Source organism: Podarcis vaucheri (genome assembly GCF_965113315.1).
Source record: "Podarcis vaucheri genome assembly, chromosome: 2".
NCBI lineage: Eukaryota > Metazoa > Chordata > Lepidosauria > Squamata > Lacertidae > Podarcis > Podarcis vaucheri.
In genome coordinates this window covers 128,106,897-128,122,070 of record NC_138760.1, presented here as the reverse complement: position 1 = coordinate 128,122,070, position 15,174 = coordinate 128,106,897, and positions in this window count along the sequence as shown.

The following is a 15,174-nucleotide window of genomic DNA, read 5'->3' as shown; positions in this document are numbered from 1 at the left end:
ACGGGTCGATGATCTCCGGCAGGCTAGGAACAAAGGTGAGAGCTGTTTCCTAGTTCTGCTGGATCTCTCAGCGGTGTTTGATACCATCGACCATAACATCCTTCTGGACCGTCTGGAGGGGCTGGGAGCTGGGGGCACTGTCATACAGTGGTTCCACTGCTTCCTCCTGGGCCGTGTTCAGAAAGTGGTGGGGGTGAGTGTTCAGACCCCTGGGCTCTCACTTGTGGGGTGCCTCAGGGTTCTGTCCTCTCCCCCATGCTTTTCAACATCTACATGCAGCCGCTGGGAGAGATCATCAAGTGGTTTGGGCTGGGTGTTCATCAGTATGCAGATGATACCCAGCTCTGCCTCTCTTTTAAATCAGAACCAGTAAAGGCGGTGAAGGTCCTGTGTGAGTGGAGGCGGTTGGAAGTTGGATGGCGGCTAACAGATTGAGGTTGAATCCTGACAAGACAGAAGTACTGTTTTTGGGGGACAGGAGGTGGCAGGTGTGGAGGATTCCCTGGTCCTGAATGGGGTTACTGTGCCCCTGAAGGACCAGGTGTGCAGCCTGGGAGTCATTTTGGACTCACAGCTGTCCATGGAGGCACAGGTCAAATCTGTGTCCAGGGCAGCTGTTTACCAGCTCCATCTGGTACGTAGGCTGAGACCCTATCTGCCTGCGGACTGTCTCGCCAGAGTGGTGCATGCTCTGGTTATCTCCCGCTTGGACTACTGCAATGCGCTCTACTTGGGGCTACCTTTGAAGGTGACCCGGAAACTACAACTAATCCAGAATGCGGCAGCTAGACTGGTGACTGGGAGCGGCTGCCGAGACCATATAACACCGGTCTTGAAAGACCTACACTGGCTCCCAGTACGTTTCCGAGCACAATTCAAAGTGTTGGTGCTGACCTTTAAAGCCCTAAACGGCCTCGGTCCAGCATATCGGAAGGAGCGTCTCCACCCCCATCATTCTACCCGGACACTGAGGTCCAGCACCAAGGGCCTTCTGGTGGTTCACTCACTGCGAGAAGCCAAGTTACAGGGAACCAGGCAGAGGGCCTTCTCGGTAGTGGCACCCTCCCTGTGGAACACCCTCTCACCAGATGTCAAAGAGAACAACTACCAGACTTTTAGAAGACATCTGAAGGCAGGCCTGTTTAGGGAAGCTTTTAATGTTTGATGTATTACAGTATTTTAATATTTTTTTGGAAGCCACCCAGAGTGGCTGGGGAAGCCCAGCCAGATGGGTGGGGTATAAATATTATTATTATTATTATTATTATTATTATTATTATTATTATTATTATTATTATCTTTCCTGTATCTTGAATCCATTGTTTCAGGACCTACCTACCCTCCAGAGCAAGAGAAACAAAGCTTCCTTCATCTTTATGCAACAGCCCTTTAGGTATTTGAAGAATTTACCACTGCAATGTGCTTCTACATTGTGGCGTGGGCCAGAGAGGGGAAGGGGAGGTTGCCCTGACCTATACCAGCATTGTTCCCAACTTTTCCAGCTACAAGCTAAGGTCACTGAATGTCCTTGGAGAAGCAGACACCTTCTGGGTTTCAGAGCACCTACACACAACTTCATCTTGGTCTTATAGAATTGTAGATTTGTTGGAAACTTCCAGGGTCATCTAGTCCAACTACCTGCAATGCAGGCGTCTCAACTAAAGTATCCCTGACAGATGGCCATCCAAGCTCTGCTTGAAACCCTTTAAGGAAGGACAGCCCAAAGTCTCCTGAGGGAAACAGTTCCATTGTCGAACAACTCTTACTGCCAAAGTTTTCCCTGATGCTTAGTTGGAATCTCCTTTCTAGTAACTTGAAGCCATGGGTTCAAGTTCCATGCTCCTCTTCCATCTGACAGCCCTTGAGATATTTGAAGATGGCTATCATATCTCCTCTCAGTCTCCTCTTTTCTTGGCTAAAGATACTCAACTCTATCCACCATTCTTGATAAGGCTTGGTTTCCAGACCCTTGATCACCTTTGTTGCCTTCCATAACACAGGTTCCAGCTTGTCAACATGCTTCTTAAATTGTGATGCACAGAACTGGACACAGGATTCCAGGTGTGGTCTGACGAAGGCAGAATAGAGTGGTACTATTACTTTCCTTGGGACGCAGGTGGCGCTGTGGGTTATACCACAGAGCCTAGGACTTGCTGATCAGAAGGTCAGCAGTTTGAATCCCCGCAAGGGGGTGAGCTCCCGTTGCTCGGTCCCTGCTCCTGCCAACCTAGCAGTTCAAAAGCACATCAAAGTGCAGGTAGATAAATAGGTACCGCTCCGGCGGGAAGGTAAATGGCCTTTCCGTGCGCTGCTCTGGTCCGCCAGAAGCGGCTTAGTCATGCTGGCCACATGACCCGGAAGCTGTACGCCGGCTCCCTCGGCCAATAAAGCAAGATGAGCGCCACAACCCCACAGTCGGTCATGACTGGACCTAATGGTCAGGGCTCCCTTTACCCTTTACCTTTATTACTTTCCTGGCGTGCCTGGTGTGCTCTGGTCCATGGGGTCACGAAGAGTCGGACACGACTAAACAACTAAACAGCAACAATTACTTCCCTTGATCTGGGCACTGTGCTTCTGTTGATGCAGCCTAAAATAGCATTAGCTTTTCCCCTTTTTTTCTTTTCTTTTTTTGCTGCTGCTGCATCACACTGTTGACTCATGTTAAGCTTGTGGTCCACTAAGATCCCTAAATCCTTTTCGCATGTACTGCTAGTAAGCCAAGTGTCCCACCTCCTCCTGAAATTCATTTTGTTAACTTGGGCCCAGTTCTCCACTCTCTTAAGATCATTTTGAATTCTGATTCTCTCTTCTGCGGCATTTGGTGTCATCTGCAAATTTGATTAGCATCCCCTCAATTCCTTCATCCAAGTTGTTTATAAATACATTGAGCAGCAAGGGACCCACTTGTCACTTTTTGCCAGGATGACGAGGAACCATTAATGAACACTCTTTGGATTTACTCAGCCAACCAGCTACAACCAGCCAACCAGCTATAAATCCACCTAACTGTAATATCATCCAGCCCACATTTTATCAGCTCCTCAGAAGAATATCGTGGGGAACTTTGTCAAAAGCCTTACTGAAATCAAGATACGCTATGTCCACAGCATTCCCCTGACAAAGCCATGCTACCTCTCCTAGGCTGGTTGGGGAAGGGACAACATATGGGGACTTACAGCCAAATTTAAATAACAAATTGACACACGGCTGTGAGGCATTTGCGAGCTTTTTTGCGGAGAAGGTCTTGTCGCTCCGCCATGACCTCCCTGCCAATTTGGATACAATAAAGGAACTGGAGGCCCCTCGACTGTCCTCGGGTCCAGTATTGGACCACTTCGACCAGATATCCCCAGCCAATGTGGACAGACTCCTCCGAGCTGGAAAGCCCACCACTTGTCCTCTCGACCCGTGCCCGTCTTGGCTGATTAGAGCGTGTCCAGACGAGGTGCGGGCCCTCCTGGGGGATATCATCAATTTGTCCCTTGGCACGGGGACATTCCCAGGGGAACTGAAGGAGGCAGTGGTGCGCCCGCTCTTAAAGAAAACATCATTAGATCCTTTAGATCTATCCAATTACCGCACGGTTTCGAATCTCCCGTTCCTGGGTAAGGTGATTGAGAGAGCGGTTGCTGAACAGCTTGGTGGGTTTCTGGATGAAACATTGGCTCTGGATCCATTCCAGTCCGGCTTCCGCGCTGGTCATGGGACCGAGACGGCTCTGATCGCCCTAACAGATGACCTTCGTAGACAGCTGGATCGAGGCGGGTCGGGGCTGCTGATTCTTCTAGATCTATCAGCAGCTTTCGACATGGTCGATCACGAACTTTTGGACCACCGCCTTACCGACGTGGGGATCCAGGGCACAGTCCTTCAATGGCTGCGCTCGTTTCTCTCTGGTCGGGGACAGAGGGTGGCGCTTGGGGGGGAATTGTCATCGCGCCACTCCTTGGTGTGTGGAGTACCTCAGGGCGCGATACTCTCCCCGATGCTTTTCAACATCTTTATGCGCCCCCTTGCCCAGCTTGTTCGGAGTTTTGGGCTGGGTTGCCATCAGTATGCCGATGACACCCAACTCTATCTGTTGATGGATGGCCATCCTGACTCGGCCCCAGACACACTGACCAGATGTCTGGAAGCTGTGGCTGGATGGTTACGTGGGAGCCGGTTGAAGCTAAATCCTTCGAAGACAGAGGTCCTGTGGCTGGGACGGGGCGATATGGGATTGGGGGGGCAACTCCCATCTCTTGCGGGGGCGCAATTAGTGCCAGCACCGTCCGTTAAGAGTTTGGGTGTAATCTTCGACACCTCCCTTTCCATGGAGGCGCAGATTGCAGCTATAACAAAGGCGGCATTTTTCCATCTCCGCCAAGCTAAGCAGTTGGCTCCTTACCTCTCTCGCCCTGACCTAGCCACTGTGATCCACGCGACGGTCACCTCCAGACTGGATTATTGTAACTCGCTCTACGTGGGGCTGCCCTTGAGACTGATCCAGAAACTCCAGCGGGTGCAGAATGCTGCAGCGAGACTCCTTACGAGGTCTTCGCTGCGAGATCACATTCACCCGGTGCTATACCAGCTGCACTGGCTCCCGGTGGAGTACAGGATGAGGTTTAAGGTGCTGGTTCTAACCTTTAAAGCCCTATATGGCCTAGGACCCTCGTACCTACGGGACCGCCTCTCCTGGTATGCCCCACAGAGAAACCTACGGTCTTCAAATAAAAACATCTTGAAGGTCCCAGGCCACAGAGAAGTTAGGCTGGCCTCAACTAGAGCCAGGGCTTTTTCGGCTGTGGCTCCGATCTGGTGGAACACTCTGTCACAAGAGACCAGGGCCCTGCGGGACTTGACATCCTTCCGCAGGGCCTGCAAGACAGAGCTGTTCCACCAGGCCTTTGGCCAGGGCACAGCCTGACTCCCTCCCTCGGCAATCTTCGCAGAGCTCTGGCCCAATGGTTGCTAGTCGCTTGAATTAATTAATTTTTATAATGAATGATTTTAGAATGTTGTTTATGTTGTACTTTTGTATTGTTTTATTGTTGTTAGCCGCCCTGAGCCCGGCTTCGGCTGGGGAGGGCGGGATATAAATAAAATTTATTATTATTATTATTATTATTATTATTATTATTATTATTATTATTACAATATCTTAACAGGTTTCCAGATGTGGAGTGAACAGATGGACAAGAAATCCCCCAAAATATTTAATAGATTTTCCATAGCTTCTCTAACACCCACCCTTATTTTTTCACAAACACAAATAGTCCTTCTAGTCTGCTTTTAACACACATACCCTTGTGTTACAGATAGGTAGCCGTGTTGGTCTGCCATAGTCAAAATAAAAAAATTCCTTCCAGTAGGACCTTAAAGACCAACTAAGTTAGTTCTTGGTACGAGCTTTCGTGTGCATGCACACTTCTTCAGATACACTGAAACAGAAGTTGCCAGATCCTTCTATATAGTGAGAAGGTGGGGAGGGGTATTACTCAGAAGGGTGGTGTGAATAGGAGATTGGCAGATAGCTGAGATGAGCCTGTTGACGACTCTTAACGACTGTAATAGGTCTTACAGGAAAAGGCAAGGGGTGAAAAGGTGAGAAATGGCTTAGTTATGTATAATGGGATAAGAATCCAATTTCTTTGTTCAAACCAGGTCTTTCCATGGTTTTAAGTTTGGTAATGAGTTGTAATTCAGCAGCTTCTCTTTCCAGTCTATTTCTGAAGGTTTGGCCTGTTTGTCCAATATAGAGAGCTGAAGGACACTGTTGGCATTTGATGGCATACACAATGTTAGACGATGAGCAATTGAATTGTCCCAAGATGGTATGTGTGATGTTGTTGGGGCCAGTAATGGTGTTGTCCGGGTGTATGTGGCAGCAAAGTTGGCATCTGGGTTTATTGCAGGCTCTGGTGCCAGTGTCCGTGTTAAGTCTGGTTGTAGTATTATTGTGGGTTAGGAATTGTTTAAGATTGGGCGGCTGTCTGTAGGCAATGAAAGGTCTTCCTTTCATTCATACCCTTGTGTGCGCACACTTTTTTTGGAAAGGGAATCTCAGTGTTGTAAAAATTCACTTTGACACCCCCTTGTTTGTTGCCCAGGTGAGGAACCTTTTGAATAAACCACAGAATCAAGGGAACTTTTCCGAGTCCAGCATCTGGATTTAGGGACCCAGCATTTATTATAGCTATTGTAATAGGACAGAGCTCGCTCAACTCAACGTGCCAGTTGAGAAGGTCTGCCTCCAGGCACTTCAGAAGAAAAGCTCATATAGTAGTTCAAACATAGCAAATAATCATTAAAAAATCTTCACATATATCAGGAAAGGTTACAGGTCATGAGAAGTAAAGCACACATGGCTCCATCCTGGTATCTTCACCCCCACATCACCTTGGGGTGGTCCTCGTGTGCCCAGGCCATTGGACCATTTTATGTCTTGGGTGTCTGGCATTATCCTGGCAACCTAGCCTTCAGTGAGGGAAGAGCATGATAAAATCCTCTTCCTGGGTCTCAGATAGCTTCAGGGATAGCTGAGTTACACTCTGGTGCTAAAACATCCTGCCATTTGTACCACTTTCAGAGGTAGATCAGGAGAGAGGAGAGAGCAGAAGAGGAGGGGGGAGACTCACAAATGCAGAAAACACAAAAATCAAGCCTAATACATTCTAAAAAGTTCCAAAATACATTCTGAAAGGTTAGATACAATCAAAGAGAAGCATTGAAACATGATTAAAATAAGGTTTTAATGGGGTCTCTAATTCTTATATCATCAGGGAGATAGAGGGAGAGGAAGTGAGGGAAAGCAGGATGGAGAAGGAGATACACTGGCGGAGAAACGGGAGGGTGGGGGGAGCGCACCACCCCCGGCACTATCGGTGGGGTACCATCACGCCTGCCCCCGGACACGTGCCGCGCATCCGCCACTGCAACGGGTGCCACGCCCCCACGGGTGCTGCACCATGCCCCCAGGATGCACACCATGCCCTACGGCTGGCGCGCCATGTCCCCAGGATGCATGCTGTGGTGTAGTGGTTAGACTGTTGGACTAGGACCTGGTAGACCAGGGTTCAAATCCCCGCTTAGCCATGAAGCTCACTGAGTAACCTTGGGTGGTCACTGCCTCTCAGTGTAACAGGGTTGCCATGAAGCTAAACTGGGGAGGAGAAGACCCATGTATGATTGAACCTGGGACCTTATCCATGCAAAAACAATGTTCTACCACTGACCTTTCCTAGATGTGTAAATGTTCAAGTGTACAGGTGTAACAAATCCATATTTTGTGACTGTTAATCCTAGTCCGCCCCTCCCTAATATCAAAGTTGGTGATCTTAGGTTTACTGGTAGGGCAGAGAAGGTGGGGTCACCTACAAAAAAAGGAGAGGAGGATGGGCAGTCCCCATCCAGCCATCCATGGGGTGCAGATATTTGATAGTTGAAATATTCATTAATAAATGATATATCTATTGATCCTCTAAAAACTGTTTCTTTAGCAAGTTTTGTCAAATGTCAGGCTATGGGACACAGCGGTGATTTCTCCCAAACATGTTTCCCTCCCAGTTCTGCACCTGATCCTTGATCAGTCCAGGAGATTACAGGAGGAGATGTTTAATTATGTACCTAATTATGTAATTATAGTCTTCTCGCCAAATCTCCAGGGATTTCTCCGCAAAGATTGCCTTTGCAACCGATAATGTAAAGTCAGAACCAAGGCCTAAATGAAAAAGTAACTTCTCAAGAACTCATCAGAGGTGCTCTGCTTCAAGGCCAAAGGCCAATGTGGTCCAGCATCCCCTTTTCCACAGTGGCCAAATGGATGAAGCAAATTTATCTAGACCAGGCATGGGGAACCTGTGGTCCTCCACCTGTTGCTGCACTACAGTTCCCATCATCCCCAGGCCATTGCTCATGCTTGCTGGGGATGATGGGAGTTGTAGTTCAGCAACACCTGAACATAAGACGAGCCTGCTGGATCAGGCCAACGGCATCCTGTTCCCACAGTGGCCACCCAGAAGCCAGTGTGGGAAACGCACAAGCAGGGCTCAAGCACGAGAGGCCTCACAACCTCCTGTGGTTTCCAGCAACCGGTGTTCAGAGGCATTGCTGCCTCAACTGTGGAGACAGAGAAGACCCACCCAGGAGCCACCAACAGCTTCTTCCTGCTCCATGAAATTGTCTGATCTTCTTTTGAAGCCATCTTGGTCTGATGGCCATCACTGCCTCCTGTGGGAGCGGCTTCTATAGTTTAGCTAAGCAATGCCCGGATAAATATTTTCTCTTACCTATTCTGAATCTCCCAACATTCAGTTAGACTGGGAGTTCAAAGGTTCCCCATTCCCAGTCTGGACCCATTGCAGTCTGGCTTTAGACCTGGATAGCAGATTGGGAAAAACCTGGTCACTTTGATCACCATTATCTGGAGAGGGTTCTGCCCTGTGTTCATTCTCCAGGACCTACCATATTTTTCGCCCTATAGGACGCACCGGCCCATAGGACGCACCTAGATTTTGGGGTGGGGGGAAATAAAGGGGGGAAATTATTTTTTTCCCCAGGCATGGGGCTGGGGCGGGAGAAACCCGAGCTTCCCCCGCCCCCAGCCCCCAGAGCGATGGCGAAGGTGAGCGCACCTTTGCCATTGCTCTCGGAGCTTGCAGGGGCTGGGGGTGGTGGAAGCCAGAAAGTGTGATGGCCTGGGATTCCGAGTCTGAGAGTGAACTGGAGGAATCCCAGGCGGCACAGGAGTCCCCGCCTCCAAGGCCGGCTGAACTGGGGCAAGGCCTAGATGCTGAGGAGCCTGCACCTGTGCCAGATCCTCAGGGGCAGGCACCAGGTGAAGCCATAATGGCCCCAGAGGTGCTGGAGGACTCAGTGGCTACAGGTGAGCCTCCCCCGGGGCCCAGTAACCCTTCGGCCTCTCCTGAACTGCAGAGGCTTAGGGCAGAGAGGCGAAGGGAACTGGTCTCTCCCAGGAGGAGTGCTCGCCTTAAGGCCAGGAGAGGCAGGGCTCCTGGGGGCCGGGACCGCCCCCGGCCTTAGAAGAAGATAAAGGTCAGGCAGCCCGGTCCCAGGTTGCGGGAGCAACGTCGTTGTGGAGTACCTGCTTTACCCAGACCTAGATCTGCACTCCCGGTGTGCCTGTTCCTCGCCCGGCTTCCTGCTCCTGACTCTCCGGTGTGCCTGTTCCTCGCCCGGCTCCCTGCTCCTGACCCACCAGTGTTCCTGTTCCCCGCCTGGCTCCCTGCTTCTGCTCTACCAGTGTTCCTGTTACCCGCCTGGCCTGCTGCTACTGCCCTACCAGCGTTCCTGCTCCCCCGCCCGGCTCCCTGTTTCGGACCTCGCGTCTCATCTAGTGTGTGGCTACCCTGCTAGTGACTCTGGACTGAACTTCGGCTACGGTATTAGTACCTTCCCCCCCCCCCCGGGGCCAGCACAGAAAGGGTCCGAGAGTGATGGCGAAGGTGAGCGAACCTTTGCCATTGCTCCCGGAGCTTGCAGGGGCTGGGGGTGTTGGAAGACCGAGCTTCCCCCGCCCCCAGTCCCCAGAGCAGGTCCGAGAGTGCTGGCGAAGGTGAGCGCACCTTCGCCATCACTCCCAGAGCTTGCGGGGGTGGGGGTGGGGGAAGCCAGAATTTCCCCTGACCCCAGCCCCCAGAACAGGTCAGAGAGCGATGGCGAAGGTGAGCGCACCTTCGCCATCACTCCCAGAGCTTGCGGGGCTGGGGTGGGGGAAGCCAGAGTTTCCCCCGACCCCAGCCCCCATAACAGTTCAGAGAGCGATGGCGATGGTGCGCGCACGTTCGCCATTGCTCTTGGAGCTTGCACGGCTGGGGGCGGGGGAAGCCGGAGCTTCCCCCGACCCCAGCCCCGCGAACGGGCCGGAGAGTGATTGCGAAGGTGCGCGCACCTTCGGCATCGCTCTGGGACCTTGCGCGGCTGGGGGGATAGCGTCCTGAAGCCTGGAGAGCGAGAGGGGTCAGTGCACACCGACCCCTCTCGCTATCCAGGCTTCAGCGAACGCCTGCATTCGCCCCATAGGACGCACCCAGATTTCCCCTTCATTTTTGGCGGGGGGGAAGTGCGTCCTATAAGGCGAAAAATACGGTATTGGTAGTTAATCATATGAAGGCTGTGTGGGTTGGGAGAAGACACTGTGTTGCTACGGTTCTGTTAACTTTGTTGTTGTTGTTTAGTCGTTTAGTCATGTCCGAATCTTCATGACCCCCTGGACCAGAGAACGCCAGGCACTTCTGTCTTCCATTGCCTCCCGCAGTTTGGTCAGGCTCATGCTGGTAGCTTCGAGAACACCATCCAACCATCTCTTCCTCTTTTGTCCCCTTCTCCTTATGCCCTCCATCTTTCTGTTAACTATAGGGCTGCTATTGGCCTCCACAGTCACTTACAGACTCATTGTTAAAACCATGTTTATGGAAGACAATCTTACTCGGCTATGAGTGATCGCCAAAGAAGAAGACCAGAGAGCTGTGCATATTATTATTATTATTATTATTATTATTATTATTATTATTATTATTATTATTATTATTATTATTATTATTATTATTCACTTTTCTCAGAGTTTTCCACAGAGTTAACCAAAGCAATTTACAGCCTAAAAACACAGCTATCCAATTAGAAGGTGGGACTGAGAAATCCTGCCCCACTAAAAGGTGCTTCAGCGCTGCCTTTCAAATCAAAGGCCAGAAGCCCAGGTAGAAGAATAGTCTTTTCCTGGTGGCTAAAGATAAATAAAGATGGCACCAGGTGAGACTCGCTGAGGAGAGCATTCCATAGCAGCAAAGGGAAAACTTGAAGAAGACCCTCTGGTGATGATCTGGGGCCTGGGTCTATTCATGTGAGGAGAGGTAGGTCTTGAGGTGGTGGACTCCTGAGCCTCATAAGGCTTTTAAAGTCAAAACTAGGACTTTGAATAGAGCCCGTCAACTACTCGGTAGCCATTGCAGTCACGACAGAATTGGTGTTACATGCTCAGGTCACCCTGCCCTGGTCATCAGTCTGGCCAATGGATTCTGAAACAGCGGATGGAGCTGTGGTCTAAACCACTGAGCCTCTTGGGCTTGTCGATCGCAACAAGGGCGGTTCGAATCCACACGATGGGTGAGCTCCCGTTGCCAGTGACAAAAAAGAATTCCTAAAATGCTCAACCCAAGAGCACAGATCTAATAATAAGAAATCCTACCCCATCCCACTAAAAGTTAAGCACCACGGTCAAGGCCAGCTTATTTACCAAAGGCATGTATAGATGGAAGTGTCTTAACCTGCCACCTAAAATGATGGCAGCAAGAACATTTGGGGAGGGGGAGCATTCCACAGTTTAGCTCCAGAAACAGTCATCTTTCCTGACTTTCATGTAGGGGCCAAATCCCAGGGCTGAAACTTAATAAGGTCCACTAGTCACAAAATGGCCTGTCCACAGGAGGTGCAAGGGAGAAAACTGTGGCAGATGGAGGCAGAGTTTGGCATAATCAAGCAGCAATTAATGACTCAGGGAACTAGTATTGTGACTCAGACTCCCCAATGCAGACTCTCTGCATTCAAAAGCACGAAGTGGAAAAGGCTCTTTATTTCATATCACCCGGCATGCCTCACATGTTACTTGTCTACTCTTGTTTCATCTTCCCATTTCTTTTCAGTTTGTATCATATTCCTCCAAAAACTGTCATCTTTCTTCCCTACTCATTTTATATTCACTTTTTCTTCCTTCCCCCCTCTCTTATTCCTTTACTCTATTTTCCCAAGTTGTTGTAATTTTAGATATTAACCCTTTATCATTCATCTTAATTTCCCACAACACATCCTCTCGCCTTTTCCCTCAGAGCAGAGAGATTTCCCTTCCTTCTTTAAACCCTTGCCCTCTTTCAGCCTCTCTGTCCCCTGGACACCTTTATGCCCCTTTAAACTGCCAGTGATGCCCTTGGTCCAACCAAAGAGCTATGTGTGGCCCAGGGGCAGGACGGGTGAATTAGGAGGCACTGGGTGGGCTGTGGCACTGAGGCCCACTGCTGGACCATGGCCCAGTCTTTCAGAAGTGCTACGAAAGGTCATGCCAACCTCCCATGCCCCTCTCTGACCCAAGTCACAAATGGAACCACAATGTAGTGGGAAGTTCTTCAGATATCTAAAGGATCGTCACATGAAAGATGAAGCAAGGTTGTTTTCTTCTGCTCTGGAGGGTGGGACTTGAAACAGTGGATCAAGTGACAAGAAAAGAGATTCAGACTAAACTTTAGGAAGAACTTTCTGACAGCTGTTCAACAATGTAAATCTCCTTCAGGGTCCCTTCTCATTCTGCAATTCTATAGCTCTATGATCCGATGGAACATGTATTCCTTCAGGCCTACACCTGACGCCATAAAGGGAGTTCAACATGGTGCGAGGGCAAATGTAATTATTAAAAATAATGGTGATTTCTTTGTCATCATCTTGCCAAAGCTCAAGAGGAATAAAATCATAATTGCGTCCAACATTGAACAACAACATGATGCAACTTCATCAGACTCAGCCAGAAGAGACTGGTACATAAATACTTCTGTATTGTGCCACTGAGGGTGGGGTGGGGTTATGCTGCCCACATGGGGCTGAATTGAATCCTCTTTGGCTCTCAAGCCATGTACGCCAGGCATGTTCTCTGTGATTAAGTCACTGCAGCCTGGGTCTTCCAAGCAGATTTTGACTGCTGGTAATTTGCTAGCTCTGTTGCTGATAGCACTCAAGGAGATTGGAGTAAATGGCAGGTGCATCATAACTCACCTTCTGCTGTTGCTATTGCTACTACCTGAAGCAACACCAGAGATGCTGATCTCAAAATGCCCATTGACTTTGATAAGGGATCCAAATGAACCCTTGAATTGGTACAGGCGAGGAGACTACCATATTAGTGGGATCATATCCGCTACACCTGTTGGGTTCAATCCAAGCGTCTTCAATGAACCTCCCGTTACCAGAACTTATGGGTAAGTCCTTATGTGCCTACTGTTGTAAAAGCTTTATGCAAACTGAATGTGACCTCATGGAGACCAAATGTTGTTGTCTCCTGGGCACGTCGCCTCATTTCTGGTACTTTTGCTTGGTAAATTATGTCTTCTATTTTCCTCCCTTTGGAGGGAAATGGTCAGATCTGTTCTGAATGTCAGAAAGTCATCTACTGCAATCTGTGCGCTTTCACCCACACTAGTGAGACCTTTGCTTTAGAATAGCCCGTTCTTCTAATATTTGAACAGGAAGCGGTTTATGGATCTCAGGTGTACAGATGCTGCAGACGCATCTCATGATTTTTACACACACATCCCCGTCACAGGTAAGGAGGACACAATCTGGTCTTTGTGTGGAAAGAATGCCAAGATGACACAGACTTTTTTCCAGGTTTGGAGTGCAGGCCATCTGGTATATCCTGTCCTTCTTGTTTGCTGTTCGGGAGGTCAATGAGAACCACAGGCTTTTCCCCAACCTCACCCTGGGCTATGACGTCTATGACAACTTTTACGACGCCAGAATGACTTCTGGTGCCATGGTGGACCTGCTCTGCCCTGGGCAGCCAAACATCCCAAACTATTACTGTGGACCATGGAATAAAGTATTGGCTGTTATTGAAGGGACTGACACTGACACATCCAAATATATTTCCACCATGTCAAGCATCTACAAAACCCCACAGGTATGAATGTCAGGAGGGAAGGAAGAGTCCCAGAATGTTATTGTAATTTTTTTGGAAAGACATGAAAATGTCATTTATGATTCTAAGGCAGAAGGAGAATTTGCCCCCAACCCCCTCTTGACAAAGATGACTCAGGAGATTCTGGACTCATCCACACTTATCCCATGGTTAGAAAGCTTTCCATTTGCCCTGTGGTTTTTTTGACATGGGTCCGAGCAGTTTCCCCCTTACCCTACTTCTTTCCCACAGAATACCCACTCTTTCGCTCTAAATTGGAAAAACAACAATCTGTGTTTTTCCCCAGGAAAAGCAATGGGACAAGGGATGAGTGGATAAGCCCTTAGTTAATCATGACCATCAGCATCTCCATCAATTTATTTATACCCCGTCCTCCTGGGCAAGGACCGGGCTCAGGGCACCAAACATCAGAATATATAATGTATTAAAAACATAAAATCAAACAATTGGTTGAAATACTGCTTAAAATCAAGTTAAGATCAGAATAAAATCAAATGACAACCCACAAATTATAACCATAGGGGCCCAACCAAAGGCCTGGCAGAACAGTTCTGTCTTGCAGGCTCTGCAGAAAGATGTCAAATCCCTCAGGGCCCTGGTCTCTTGTGGCAGAGCATTCCACCAGGCCAGGGCCAGGGCCAAAAAAGCCCTGGCCCTGGTAGAGACCAGTCTAATTTCCCTGAGGCCCAGGGCTTCCAAGACGTTATTGTTTGTGGACCGTAAGGTCCTCCGTGGGGCATACCAGGAGAGGCAGTCCCGTAGGTACAAGGGTACTAGGCCGTATAGGGCCTTAAAGGTTAAAACCAGCACCTTAAACCTGACCGTGTACTCCACCAGGAGCCAGTGCAGCTGGTATAGCACTGGGTGAGTATGATCCAGTGGCGAGAACCCCATAAGGAGCCTCGCCGCAGTTGTTCTGCACCTGCTGGAGTTTCTGGGGCAGCTTCAGGGGGAGCCCCACGTAGTTAAATCTATAAGACCCCACAGGTGCAAATGCTGTGTTTTATGGAGAAGGATCTTTGAGGATATGGTCAAATATAATGCAGAAGAATAGAATAGGTAATGAAAGCTAGTGCCCTGTGAGATGCAAATGAACAAATATGCAGAAGGAAACATTAAAGAAACAAGAGGCAAAATACAAAAAAAAGTGCAAGACAAGGCGATGGAGCATCATCATCTTTGAAACAAATTCTGTGAGCTCAGGCTAAGCAAACCTTAAATAAACCTGTAAAAGTAAGAGCAATTTACAGTAAAGGAAAAGCTTGAGACTTACATCCCTAATGTGGTCCTGCTTATTATTTACATATTCATATGCTACCTTGACTCATGAAAGATAATTCGTTTCATGGAAAATAACTGGATCACTTAGCTTTAGTGGCTTCTCTATGCTTCCCCTCTATGACCCTCTATAATCAAACATAGAAGACATGGCAACTCTTAGAATCACAGAATGATAGAAGATTAGAGTAGGAAGAAACCCAAGGGTCATC